The 14076-nt window shown below is 50.8% G+C and overlaps 1 long non-coding RNA gene across 1 annotated transcript in view; it reads right to left on the minus strand.

Moving 5' to 3' along the window:
* Positions 1–2255: 2255 nt before the first annotated feature.
* Positions 2256–14076, minus strand: part of LOC128120942 (uncharacterized) — a 53546-nt gene continuing 41725 nt past the window's right edge. The window contains exon 3 of the long non-coding RNA XR_008222016.1: positions 2256–2737. This is a non-coding gene — a long non-coding RNA (uncharacterized LOC128120942). The remainder of the gene's footprint in view (positions 2738–14076) is intronic.

Genomic DNA, 14076 nt, shown 5'->3' on the forward strand with positions numbered 1-14076 from the left:
CTTATCAAGTGTTATTGGGACCCCAGCACGCACTAAGATGTCTTTATTCAGCTTTACCGTCCCAGGAGACAAGTGAATGCTGAGTCCCACCATGAGGAACGGGAAGCCTGTGCTCTGCATTAAGTAATGCAGCTTTTCCAAACCTTGTGGCCACAGGGTGGGGGCTGGCTACTCACCACCTTCCACATATTAGGGAAACCACTGAGAGAACCATCTTGAGCTCAGTTATTTCTGCCCTTGGCCCGCCTCTCTCTCTCTCTCTCTCTCTCTGGTTTGCACCCCAGCTGGGTTTGGAAACTGAATGTGGTGGGGCACACCTGTAACCCCCAACTGTCGATACAAATCAAAATCCTGTCTTGGGGACAGGACCTGAGTGTTCTTTGCAACAGACTGGGTGTGTGCTGTCCTGAAGCTTCTGAAACCACCCCAGCGAACAAACAAACTTTCTCTCTAGAAAGTTGTATTCTGGGCTTAGGATACTGTTTTCTCTCTCATTGCGGGGCGGGCAGGAAGCACGGTGGTCATTCTGACTGCAGAGGAAGATCCGTTGTCTGCCTTGTTACACTTTCAGAAACTATGTCTCCTTGAAACAACCGTGGGGATTTTCCCATCAAACCCCATCCAAGGCCGTTTCTGTCAGCCCACACATTCTCTCATTCTACAGGTTAGAGACTGGGACCAAACCAGGAAAGTACCCCCCTTCTCCCACCCCTGCCCAGAGGAAGAGACGGGACAGCTAATCAACTCAGTACCTTTGAAAAGGATCTTCAGTAAATCGAATTTGTCTAAGCCACATCTAGCAGTTAACATTTAATGGGAGAGGACCCAGCTAATGCACCCCATGCCTGGTGTAAATGGATCCTGCCCCTTTAAGGGCCCGTTGACATTATATGAAGGAGAAAAACAGTTGTGGAGATTCTGAAACTCAGGGTGAACTCAATCATTGCTGAAGGTGATTCGAATCATGTGGCAAAGCTTGGTCACCTCTCTGATATCCTATCCCTATCCCTGTCCCTCTCTCAGGATGCAGACATGATTAATGTCACCTGTGACCACTGAGTCTCCTGGCAAGACCCTTACCCCACCCCTCAACCCCCCCACCCCCACCCCATCCCCAACAGACAGAGAAACAAATTAGATCCAAAGACAGGAGATCAGGGATCAGTTTCAGAGGGGACAGCACCCCCATACACACTCACACACACACACCAAGGCTGAGGAGGAGGAGTGGCCTCTAGGGTGCCTGGCCTGGCCTGTCTGTCACAAGCAGGCCTAAGATAGAGACCAGACCATAAGAGGCTGGGAAAGAAGGAATATCCGGAGATGGGCGCTGGTGCCGCCAAGTCTCAGAGCAAATGCTTGGCTGGGGCCCTGAGCCTGAGCACACAGGCATTTTGGAGAAAGGATCCTGTGTGTGTGTGTGTGTGTGTGTGTGTGTGTGTGTGTGTGTGTGTGTGTGTGTATACATCTGTCTTAGCATTGCAGACATGCTTATCTCTCCTGGTTCCTCTTACCTTTTTACATTTAATATAGTGCATGTGTGTGTGTGTGTGTGTTTGCATTGCCTGTTTGTATACAGAGGAAGAAATGGGTTTGGAAAAAGAATAAATGAACATTAACCAAAGTTGTTTTGGCTCTGCACAAGTGTGCAAGTGCATGTGCACACACAGGTGTGCATTCTTTCTACCCCATTCCAATCGCCTCTGACGTTTAGGAAAACAATGGTCCATTTCCTCCTCCTTATTCTTTTTCTCTTTTCTGCCCAGTACTGAGGATCAAACCCAGGACTTTATTTTATAGTCAAGCCTTCTACGTTCTGATTTTCCTTTGTAAACTTTCTCTCCCCTTTCATTAGCCATTGTCCTTTTTCACTCCTCATTCAGCCACTATTTCCAGAGTGCCAGAGAAACACCCGGGGGCTTTGAGGAAGTCGATCACAGCTCTAGGTTCCAGATTAAGAATGCCAAGCAGCAGGTCCATCAAGGTTCTGCATTTTCTAGTTTTCTTTCCTTTTTTTTTTTTTTTTTTTTTTTTTTTTTTTTGGTTTTTTTGACACAGGGTTTCTCTATGTAGTGTTAGTGCCTGTCCTGGATCTCGCTCTGTAGACCAGGCTGGCCTCGAACTCACAGAGATCCACCTGCCTCTGCCTCCCTAGTACTGGGATTAAAGGCATGCGCCACCACCACCTGGCTCCTTTTCCTTTCTTAACTAATAATAATAGCATTTATTTGTGTGTGCACAGTTCCCATGTGAGCTGACTCCTGGAGTCCTGAGGGCTGAATTTAGGATGTCGAGCTTGGCTGCAAGTGTCTTTACCTGCTGAGCCATCTTGCTATCCCAGCTTCTCCTCCACCCCCACCTTGGTCTCATGTAGCCCAAGCTGGCTTCAAACCTGCAGCCAAGACTGAACTCAAATTTCTGATCCTCCTGCCCCTACTTCCTGAGGGCCGTGGTTAGAAGCCTGTGCCCCATACACTTGCTTGTCTTATTGCTTTGTCTTTAGTGAGCAGACTGGGAGACCATCCTGAAGACATGGAACCCAAAGTGACTACAGCAGCCTCCATCTGGTTTTTCGGAATTCCGTTTATAAACTTCCAAGGACCCGGAAGAAGCAGACCCTGGCCCTCTGTGGACAGTGGTGTTTACCATCCTGAGAAGGCGTCTGGAGATGGGCCAGATAGGAAGCAGGTGAGCCATAGGGTGAAGGATCCTCGCTCCACGCAGGGGTGACTCTGCTCTGAGGTGGGAAATCACAAAACAGGATTGAAAACATTTCCTTTCCAGTAGCACGGGGAGTTGGAGATCAGGCAAATAAGAGAGGGCTCAGCATATAAAGCCTCTTGCTGCCAAGCCTGATGCCCTGAGTGGGAGCCCAAGGACCCAAGGAGAGAGCCAACTCCCATAAGTTGTCCTCTGACTTCCAGAAGCATGCTAGGGCATGCCCACATGTGCATACGCGCACACACACACACACCACAAAATCAATAAGTGCAATGATAAATTTATAATTTTATAATTTTTATTGTGTGTGTAGGTATGTGTGCATAAGTACGGGTATCCACAGAGACCAAAAGCGTAGGATCCCCCGGAGCTGGAATTACAGGCAGTTGTGAGCTGCCTGGCATGGCTATAGGGAACTGAAGGGGAAAACATGATTTTCCCCATTTGTGTTTGAAGAAGAACCAGCTAGGAGGTTCCAAGCGCACTTACCTGGCTCTTTTGCAGAGGCCCAGAGTTTGGTTCCCAGCACCCAGGTCAGGTGGCTAACAACCGCCTGCAACTCCAGGTCCAGAGCAGAAGGTGCCTTTTTCCTCCTAGGGCACCTGCACTCACGTGCGCGCGCGCACACACACACACACACACACACACACACACACAATTTACCATAGCATGACTCTGAAAACAGAAGACGAAGGCAGAGCCGGCAGCCATCGAGAGGATTTATGGAGAAGGGGTAAAGAGAGACTAGTTAAGAGCCATGTGAGGCTCCAAATCTCCCCCGTGAGCTTAGATGCAGACACTCATGAAAAGGAAGCTTAGGGGATTTAGCCTGTTATTCGCGAGGCCCTTTAAGCGAACTCCTGAGGAGTTCAAGTAGGCTAAACTCAACCCTTCCTAAATTTCCCCCTCTTTGTGGAAGGCAGGGCTGTTACCATTGAGAATTGGCAAGCCTCAAATGTGTGTGGGGGAGAAGGGGGGGGCCTACCATTCTGTTATTTCCTCCCTCTTCTGGTTCTGGAAGTCCCTTAGTGACCCCAAAGTTCCAATCTCGGGAACAGCTGACTCTCCAAATCGACAGGGTCTGGAGGGACCCAGGCTCACGGCTTCTACCCTCCCTGGGTGCTCACAAGAGCATCTGGCCCCTGCACCCTGGGCTCTGGCCACAGTGGCATCTGTTTGCAATGTTTGACTCGGTAGTTTTATTTCTGCTTGGCGGGGTAAGATAAACTATCCGGTTACATGGCAGGCAGGCTGGGCCAGGAGCCTGCTACAGCGGGAAAGCAAAGCATATTGAGCTGGTGGGCTTGGCCCAGGCCCCCTTTGCAGTCAGAGGAAGCGGCTTCTCTTCTGGAAAGATCCCTCTTCTCCTGGCTGAGGCCTGTGTTGTTTTTTAATACCAATGTAGTTCCTGGCTGACTCCAGGAATAGACATTGTCCTCAACACTACGCAGATGTGAATACATACTTGTGGACATGCGGTCAGGCACACACACACACACACACACACACACACACACACACACACACACACTCTCACACTCACACACATACTCACACACACACACACACTCTCACACTCACTCCATCACCACATCTTATCTTTTTGTTCGTTTGAGGCAAGGTCTCACCCAGCCCTGGCTGTGAGGATGACCTTGAACTCCTGAGGCTCCCTGCCTCCATTTTATTGCATGTAATACGTTTATGTCTTGCTTGTAGCGACTCGGAGTGCTGGCTCTGGAACGCGCATTTGAACCGTCGTTTCAGTGGACACATTCCTGAGTCTAATGCACTTGAATGGCTATTAGTGGCACGTTACATTGATGTCCCACCACACCAGGCTCACATTTTCTTATTTTGAGACAAAGTCTCACTAAGTTGCCCAGCCTGGCTTTGAACTCACTTGGCGGTAGCCCAGGTAAGCCTCAAACTTGTAATCCTCCTGACTCAGTCTCCTGAGTGGCTGGGATGACAGGCCAACTCTAGATTGTTTCTTCAGAGCTTAACCCCTGGAGTCAGCATGCCTAGCTGTGAATTCAGTCATATAAACTTGGGCAAATGCCCTGCTCTCCCGGGACCTCGGTATCTCCATCTATAAAATGGGCCTTAGGAGCTAGGTAGTAGTGGTGCATACCTTTCATCCCAGCACTCAGGAGGCAGAGGCAGGTGGATCTCTGTGAGTTCAAGGCCAGCCTGATCTACAGAGTGAGTTCCAGGACAGCCAAGGCTATACAGAGAAACCAATCCTGTCTAGGGAAAAAGAAAAGAAAAGAAAACCTCTACACCCCATGCACCCAAAAAATGAGCATTGAGATCTTGGGTTCTATAGTGCAGAAGAGCCCTTCTAAGCATTTCATGGGGCAACATCTCCAGAGTGTTTAGCAAGATCCCGGGCATGGTGTGTGCTCCATAAATGGTAGCTGTCACAGTAACCAAAGAAGGCTTGACATGAAGCTTAAGGACCAGGCAGCCTTGGAACAGAAATGGAAATATGGTTATCATTTCCCCACCCCCCAAAGAAAGTTGCCCCCTCCCTCGAGGCTGGAGCAAGTACTAAAGTCAATTAGCCCTATCCCTTCCCTCACTGGTGCAACTTGGGATTGAGGATGGTGCCATCAGCGTGGAATTTTAAAACACAGGCAGGTACTGGGCGGTGGTGGCACATACATGCCTTTAATCCCAGCACTTGGGAGGCAGAGCCAGACGGATCTCTGTGAGTTTGAGGCCAGCCTGGTCTATAGAGTGAGATCCAGGACAGGTACCAAAAACTACACAGAGAAATCCTGTCTCCAAAAAAAAAAAAAACAAAAACACAAGCAGGCTCCCATGACTGATGCCAGAAGAAACAGATACGGGAGGTAGTTCTGATCCCAGTCTGGCCTTGAACTCACTGTGTACCCAAGGATGCCCTTGAACTTCCCATTGTCTTATCTCTACTTCCTTGATATTAGGACTGTAAGCATGAGCCACCATGTCCCATTTGCGTGGTTCAGGGGATGGAATCCAGGGCCTCCCCTTCGATGGGTAAGGACTCTCTATCCACTGATGGAGAGCCGCACCCCACAATTTTGAAGTTTAGTAATAGGACATGGAGAGGCAGAATCTCTGATTGCTCAAGTCAGTGGAGGCATTTAAGGGTGAAAAAAAGGGGGGGGGGCAGCAGCTATCCTCAGAGTGTCCCCAGATTTGTCCCAACTCAGCTTCCCAGAGGCAGTCCTTTTCCCTCATAATCTAGAGCAGTGGTTCTCACCTTCCTAATGCTGTGGCCCTTTAATACAGTTCCTCATGCTGTGGTGACCCCCAACCATAATATTATTTACCCAATATGCGACCCTCAAAGGGGTTGTGACCCACAGGTTGAGAACCACTGATTTAGAGTCTGGGCTTCCAAGTATGGTGGCCAAAGCAGTGTGTGTGTGTGTGTGTGTGTGTGTGTGTGTGTGTGTGTGTGTGTGTGTGTGATCTCTGAATCTGCTTCCCCATTATTATATTCTTGTGTGTCTCTCCTTCTGGCCTGGGGATTGTCACTCAGCAGTCCTTCCTGATCCAGGTCCCTTTGTTTGCAGCCCCCATCCTGCACTCCCCACCCACCCACCCACTACACCATGTGCTTTGCCGTCCCTCCCTCCTTCCCTGGTCCTGCAGCCAGCTGGACCACTGAGCCTCTCCCCATCCTGCAGTATGGAAAAATGGACACTGGTCCTTTCCCAGGAGGGCTGGGAGGAGACGAGGTAGAGGAGAAGGATGAGGATCAGAGCTGGGCCACCCCTCCACCCCCATTCCTTCCACCCTAGAATCTTTCCTGGCCTGCAGGCAGCACAGATCATCAAAGGCACTCATACCATAAGATGCCAAGGTTGGAGGTCAGACACCATCCGTGACTTGACTTGGCAAGCCACAGCCAAATCAGCTCAGGTTGCTGAGTCTACACAATACTGTCTGCTGCCTCCTCAGACTACAGGATACCTGCCCAACTTCCTGTAGGGTGCCTGGCCCTGCTGGGTTAGGGGTACAGGCTCTAACTCTTTACCACACCCCAGCATGGGCGCGCACACACACACACACACACACACACACACACACACACACACACACAGAGAGAGAGAGAGAGAGAGAGAGAGAGAGAGAGAGGATGGTCCCAGCTACCCCTACAGCCTCAGCATCTTTTACCTCTCCCACTTCCTAAAGCATGTTCTAGAAGGTCAGCTCCCCAACCCAGTGACAAGGAATGGGACTACCTGGGGAAATCAATCCCAAAGCAGGCATCTAAATCTATCATTTCCTGAAGCCACTTTTTGTAAAAAACGGATGATTGCAATCACTGCCGGAATGAATGACCCACTTCCTGGGACTCTGGCTTCCGGCATTTGTGGCCCTGACAAGGATGTCCAGTTTAATACCATATTGAGAACAGGACTCGATGTACGTTTCCACCACAAATCTCTGCGTGTCCCCCCTCCCTTCCCCATCTTATCAGTCTCTCCCTTGCTCCGGGCTCTGCACTTTGCCTTTCTGAACCTCAGATGTTACTGGCTCACAGTGGGGAACAGCAGAGCACCGCACTTAACAATAACAGTAATAACGGACTAATTATACGGGGGTAAAGGGCAGGCTGCAGGGGGGGCGCAAAGAACCACGTCTCCCTGGATCCAGAACCACGGCATATACAGGAGGTTTTCATCTGGTTTAACTACAGACATTTAACAAAGAGCCAGAGGGTCTTAGAGACCCCTAGGCCAAACTTCATCATTCCAGCCCACCCCTTCACCAAACTGAAACGTGAGCCCCGGGGTCTTCAGAAAGGAAGACCACAGACAGACCCTGGGGGTGGGGCTATAATCCTCTTCTCTGATCTGGATTGTTGCTCGGGTCCACTGGGATTCAAAGGCCTTGTGGGTACCTGCCAAAGAGCCTCAGTGGGCCTTGTGCCACCCGCTCCAGAAATCTGGGAAGCCTGATGCCCCAGAGCCCCTGGAATTAGGCACCGATTGTGCCTGGTCCTGTGCCTACCGCTTGGCTGTGTCCTCCTGAGTGTCTTAAAGTGTCAAGATCATCAAGAGACTCAGCAAGTAGATAACTAACTTAGCGCCATATAAGGCCAGGCTCAGAGAGGTAGAGTAATTTGTACAAAGTCACACAGTAAGTAGAGGACAGAAGGAAACCTCTGGGTCAATCTGAGGTCACACCTGTATGTAACTCTTATGTGAAAGTACCCTGGCCTGGTAGAAGAGTGTGGGCCTCAGACCATGTGATGCCCACTTTCATTACCCCTCTCTCTCACACACACACACACACACACACACACACACACACACACACAAAACTCGCCAAGCCTCAGCATCCCTACCTGGCCCCCGTCAAGCCACAGTCCACCAGAATTCACCCAGTCCCTGCCAAGTTACCTCCTACTCTGAGCTTCTTCCAAGGCTGTGTGACTCTAAAGGCTGTGTGACCCTCTCTGGGCCTCTTCAAACCAGGGAATAACGGAAACTCCTTGTCTAGTTTTTGATGGCATTGGAAAAGAACTTAACATCACACATAGCAAACAGTAAGTGCTCAATAAACGCTGGCTGATTTAACTTCTTCTTATCCACCGCTGGATGCCTCTCTCCTCCCTTCCCTAACTCCAAACTCTCCCATCCAGGTGTTGTGGTTCCCCCATCACCTCCTGGCCAGTCGCTGGAGTGAGGAGATGGGGGTGGATAGTCCTCAGCTTGCCTAGTGGCTCCTTTGGCTAACTGCCCAGCACCAAGGCTCTGCACTCCAGTGGAGGCCGCCTTTGAAGTCTCCCGCCTTATGTAACCCCCCTGTCCCCTCCCCTCTTTTCACATGTCCCCAGAGTAACCTTAGGGAAGAAAGCTGCCACTCAGCAGCTGCTGAGCCTGGATGCGGGGGTTTCTTCCATGTGACTCAAAGGCGAATTGGGGTAGCAGAGAGACAGATGTGGAGGGCCACAGGTACCTCTACCTGAGCCCTAATCTATTGAACTGTGTGTCCTTAGGTAGGTTACTTGCCTTCTCTGTGCCTCCTTTTCTTATATCTTGTAGAAAGTCCTAATGTGTAAAGGCGTTGTGAGAAAATAGAAAATTGGCTGCCCTAGCCCAATAGCAGAACACAGGGATGCCTAAGGAGGAGGAGTTAAGTATTTAATGTCACTACATCATGCCACACAATGGAATGATACTATTTGGGACTTGCTTTTTGTTTTGGGGACAAGGCCTCACTGCATAGCCCTGACTGGCTTGGAACTTATTGCCCAGACCAGGCTGGCCTTGAACTTGTAGCCATCCTCCTGGCTCTGCCTCCAGAGGGCTGGGATGGTAGGTTGAAATTGTCCACCGTTTAAAAATGGGGGTTATGAAGAACAGTCACTACATCATTGAACCCCAATCGTATGGCTTAGAAACAGACCTCAGGGCTCAGCCTCAGTTTCCCTCCTCTGTAAAATGGAGTGAACATCTCCTAGCTTCAAAAAGTGCCAGAGAATGGAGCAAAGTCACAGAACCAAACTCAACACTAGCTTAGGCCGCAACCATCTTCCTGCCTGAGGCTTCTAAAGTGGGTTGGGGAATGTTCCCATGAGTCTACACCGGCACACCCCCTACCCCACAATCCTAGAGATGCAAGGGTCCCGGGTCCCGGAGCAGAGCAGCAGAGCGAGGTGGGGAGGGCAGTTCCTCTCCTGTCCCCCTCCCCCTCCTCCTGATGGGTCCCTGGATCTGGCTGGGGAGCCGCCTCCAGCTTCCCTCACGTGTGTGAGGACCGAGAGACTCCGGGGGACCAGAGGCTGGAAGAATGTTTGCGCAGCCTTCAAACGACTTGGCAGGCCACAAGAGAGGAAAGGCCGCTTCAGGGAGAGCTCAAATTGAAATTGTACGGAGGGAGGAACGTTGGGATCAGCAATGAAGCTCGTTAAAAAAAAAAAAAAAAAGCGGCGGCGGGCGGGGGGGGGGGGGAGGTGAATGGGAAGAACAGACAGCCTGCAGAAGCGAGATAGAAAAGCTTGGGGCCACGCTGCAGGACATGGGGGCGGGGGGCAGGGGGGGGCGCGAAGGTGTGGGAAGCCTAGACAGGTCCCCAGATGCCGTCGTGGGGTCTGCAGAGAGAGGATGCTGGGAAGGGAAGCCTGGCCCAAAGCAGACCTGCATGCAGTCCCTGGAGGAGGGTAACCCCAAGGGGGATGGAGGTCGCGGGAGGAACCCAGAGAAAAGCTATAAGGACCACATCAATGATTCCTTGAAGACTGCGTTTTAGTGAGGCTTAATTCAAAGGATGCTGGCATGTGCGACCTAGGCCTTTTTGAATAAGATCAGGAGTCCTATCAAAGACATTCTGGCGCTGGGACTGTAGGTCGTGAGTAGTGTTTGCCTGGCATGCACGAAGCCCTGGATTTTATCCCCAGCACCCCATAAACCGGGTGCAAGCCTGTAACCCCAGCACTTGAGACGTGGGGAAGGGAGGATCAGGAGTTCAAGGCCATTCTAGGTTACTGAGTGAGTTTAAAGGTAGCCTGGACTACATGAGACCCTGTCTCCCCTATCCCCCCTCCAACTGTAAGATTAAAAAAAAAATCACTGGGAAAACTAAATTTAGCGTCGTGGCACAATCTGATTGGACTTTCCAGAGAAGAATGCGGACAGGCCTCTGTAGAACCCCTCTCCAATTCTTTTTTTTTTTTTTTTTTTTTTTTTAAAGATTTATTTATTTATTATGTATACAATGTTCTGCCTGCATGTATGTCTGCAGGCCAGAAGAGGGCACCAGATCTCATTACAGATGGTTGTGAGCCACCATGTGGTTGCTGGGAATTGAACTCAGGACCTCTGGAAGAGCAGTCCATGCTCTTAACCTCTGAGCCATGTCTCCAATTCTTTTATCACCTCTCTGTCCATGGTGCGCGGAGAAGGGATCAGGCCAGAGAGTGCACACCTCAAACCTCGGTCTCTCTGGGGAAGCCCCGGGCCCGGGGGCCCTGGCCCAAGTCCCTCACCCTAACCCTTATTGTCCTCACAGACGTGTTCTCAGTTCCCGGACGCGTTGAGAAAAGCCTGGTCATTAACCTCCCGGCCGGCTCGCGCAGCCCGGTGCCACCGCAAACACAGCCTTCTCGGAACAGAAGGGCCGTGCCAGCTCCCGGATCCCGGCAGCCCCTCTCCGGTGTGTGCCAACAGCGGCTGGTCTCCCTCACTCATGCTTTTCCTATAAGCCACTGACCCACCGGAGCAAGGAAGCAACGCAGGTCTGAAGCAGGGCTCTAGCTTCCAAGGTGCTCTTGGCTGCCTCTAACCCAACTTGAGTATCCTTAGTTCCCTCCTACCCCACCTCCACCCCCACCCCACCCCACCCCACCCCGCGCCCGCCCTCAAATGGGGACCCGGCTACTGGGGAAGTTTGACGTTCGGAACTGGCCTCAAGGTGAGTTTGCAGGGCTCTAGCTACCTTTGCATTGAAAATTTGTTTTAAAAAAATTCTTTCTCCGATGCAGGGCGTGCTGCTGGAAAGAGGGCTGTTTCCCCACCCCCACCTCCATCCCCACCTCACTCCACCCCCCACCAGCCTCCCGGAGTTGAAATCAGCATCCCAGCTCCCTCATCTCCTCTCTGCCCATTCTGGCCCTATTGAACTTCCTACCTTTTCTTGGCCAAAGCCACCAGCATGGTGGCAAAGGGTTCGAACCCCCTGAGTCTCACCGGGCCTCTGTCTACAATCACTCTAGGAGTTTCCTGGTTCTGGGTGAGCACTGAGAAAAATCACTAGCAGGTCTGTGGGATGGGGTTCAGTGGTGGCCCACTGCTTGCCTAACATTCCAGACACCAGTCCCAGGGATTCTTATTCAAAATCTTCTTTGGAGGTGGGGGGTTGCTGCTCAGTTCATTGTCTTGATTTCCTACAGTTTCCAATTCTGGTAACAAATTGTTACATACTATCTGCTCAGCTCATTGTCTTGATGTCCTACAGTTTCCAATTCTGGTAACAAATTGTTACATACTATCTGCTCAGCTCATTGTCTTGATGTCCTACAGTTTCCAATTCTGGTAACAAATTGTTACATACTACCAAGCAGGTAAGCCACCCACAGGGTAGGCACACCTCACACTCTAGCTACCCAGCAGATACTTGGCTTAGTTATAAATGCTATGCCAGTCATGGTGGTGCACCCCTTTAATCCCAGCATCCCGGAGTCAAAGGCAGGTGGATCGGGGTTGGGAATTTAGCTCAGTGGTTGAGTGCTTGCCTAGCAAGCGCAAGACCCTGGGTTCGATCCTCAGCTCAAAAAAAAAAAAAAAAAAAAAAAAAAAAAACCAAAAGGCAGGTGGATCTCTGTGAGTTCAAGGCCAGCATGATTGACAAATGAAGTTCCAGGGCAGCCAGGACTGTTACACAGAGAAACCCTGTCTCAAAATAATAATGATGATGATAATAATAATAATAGCTACAAAGTCGGACATGGGGTGCATGTGGAAGGCTGAGGCAGGAAGATGGCCAGTTGGAGGCTAGCTTAGGTTACATAGTAAGACAGTTACAAAAAAAAATTGAGTTTAGATGCAGATAATGAGTATATTTAGTGTCCTGGGCCCTTGACCAGCTAGGCACAGCCTTGAAAGCTAAGGTTTCCCTATTATGCCAGATAAAATGGAGGATGTGGATGGGAATAGCAGGGAGGGCAAGAAGAGACCTCGGAAATCCTGATGTTCAGTGACCCCCATCGATGACCTGGGGCATCAAGAGATGGCCACCGTTTTTTGTGGTAAGTAACAGAGGCAAGAAGGCAGGATGCCAGCAGGGGACTTGCAGCTGAAAGGGTCCCCACACTGTGGCATGCACATCACTTCGTGTTTACCGGCTTGCCTTGACACTGTGGCCAGTGTGGCCTGCACACCCAAGCTGGAAGAGGCCCATAACTCACTGTACCCAGCTTTCTTCCTGGTGTCTTTTCCTAACTTTCCAAAGGCTGTGGACTTGACCTCACCTCTGTTCCTGGGCATCTCGCATCCTCAAGGGTCAAGAGGGAGGACCTCTTTGTATATTGGGCCAGTAAAGGATGCTGGACTTCTGGGAGGTTGGTTGTAGCCTCACTTGAGAGAAGTCTATGACCCAGACAAAATTTGCTATCCTGTGATGAGGGGACAAAATGTCTCTGGGGAGTCCCCTCACTCCCTACTCTTTAAAGCCTTGGGGTAGCAGGGGGCCAGAGCACCCTCTATTCCAGCTACCTTCAGTCTCCTGGAGTTCTGCATGCAGTCCGCTGTTCCAGGGCCACATCGTAAAAAGATTTACAAGACTATGTAAAACTGGCAGTAAAAACAATTAACTTTAATGGCACCTCGGGTGGGTGGCTGGGTGGGTCGGGGAGAGGCCTCTCCCTCCTCCTCTGCAGAGCAGCAAGCCCGATAAGGGAGGGGAACAGCAGTCAACTTGTCCTGACTTCTCATCTCTCAGTTTTTCCTAGGGACCTTCCCTCAGCTCTGGAGGTCAGAGGTTCAAGGCTAAAGATGAAAAGAATAGGGCACAGGGACAGAGGACAATTAAGCCTCAGTAGTTGGTACCCAACTAAGGGGTCCTGAGCAAACCTCTTAATACCTCCCAGGCTCAGTGGTCTCGTCTGTGAAATGAGAACTGAGGAGTTTGAGTCTCTCTCACCGACCTGTAAAGATTTTCAAATGACTCCTCCGAAGGCTCCTCCCCCACGCACGCCTGGTACACACGTGTGCTCGAGAATTTAATTTAGTAAGTTCACATTTTAGGAAGTGTGTGCCCCCCAGGTGTACACTGAGGTGGAAAGACCCGGCTTTTCTGAAAGGTCAGAGCCACATTTCCGAACCCTGGCTCCGCCAGCCCCACTTAAATATCGGTTTCCTGCTAAAATTGACCTGCTTGTCCGGCTGGTGACCCCGGAAGCGACCCCATGCTCTGGCGATAGACTGCAGCCCCGGGCTTTGAAAACGACCTGGATTTCTGGAAAGCCAATAAGGAAATGAGAGTGACCAGGGGGTAGAGGCAGGGTCTCTACCTCCCTGTCCCCTGGGCCAGCCCGGAAAACTCTCATTCTGTGGTTCTCCTTGGCCTGGAGACAATTAACATTCATTTCAGAAAGCCCTCTGTTTGTCTGTGTCTGTGTGTGGCCCTCTGGGGTTGCACCAACCCCCAGTGGATGCTGTAGCATAAGGATACCTCCCATTGGCCAGGCGCTTTAATTAGCCAGGACATACAATCGGATCAATGTCATCATGGCCCCCCAGGCCCTCCTCCATCCAGAGGGCAGACCTTGTCCCTGATCTCAAGCTGCAAGGACCTCTTTAGCCCCATCCATGGTCCACCTACCTGGTACTACTATATGACCAGATACACTGAGGCCTG

The sequence above is a fragment of the Peromyscus californicus genome, unplaced genomic scaffold, assembly GCF_007827085.1.
Source record: "Peromyscus californicus insignis strain IS unplaced genomic scaffold, ASM782708v3 Scaffold_2__1_contigs__length_46816999, whole genome shotgun sequence".
Taxonomy (NCBI): Eukaryota; Metazoa; Chordata; class Mammalia; order Rodentia; family Cricetidae; genus Peromyscus; species Peromyscus californicus.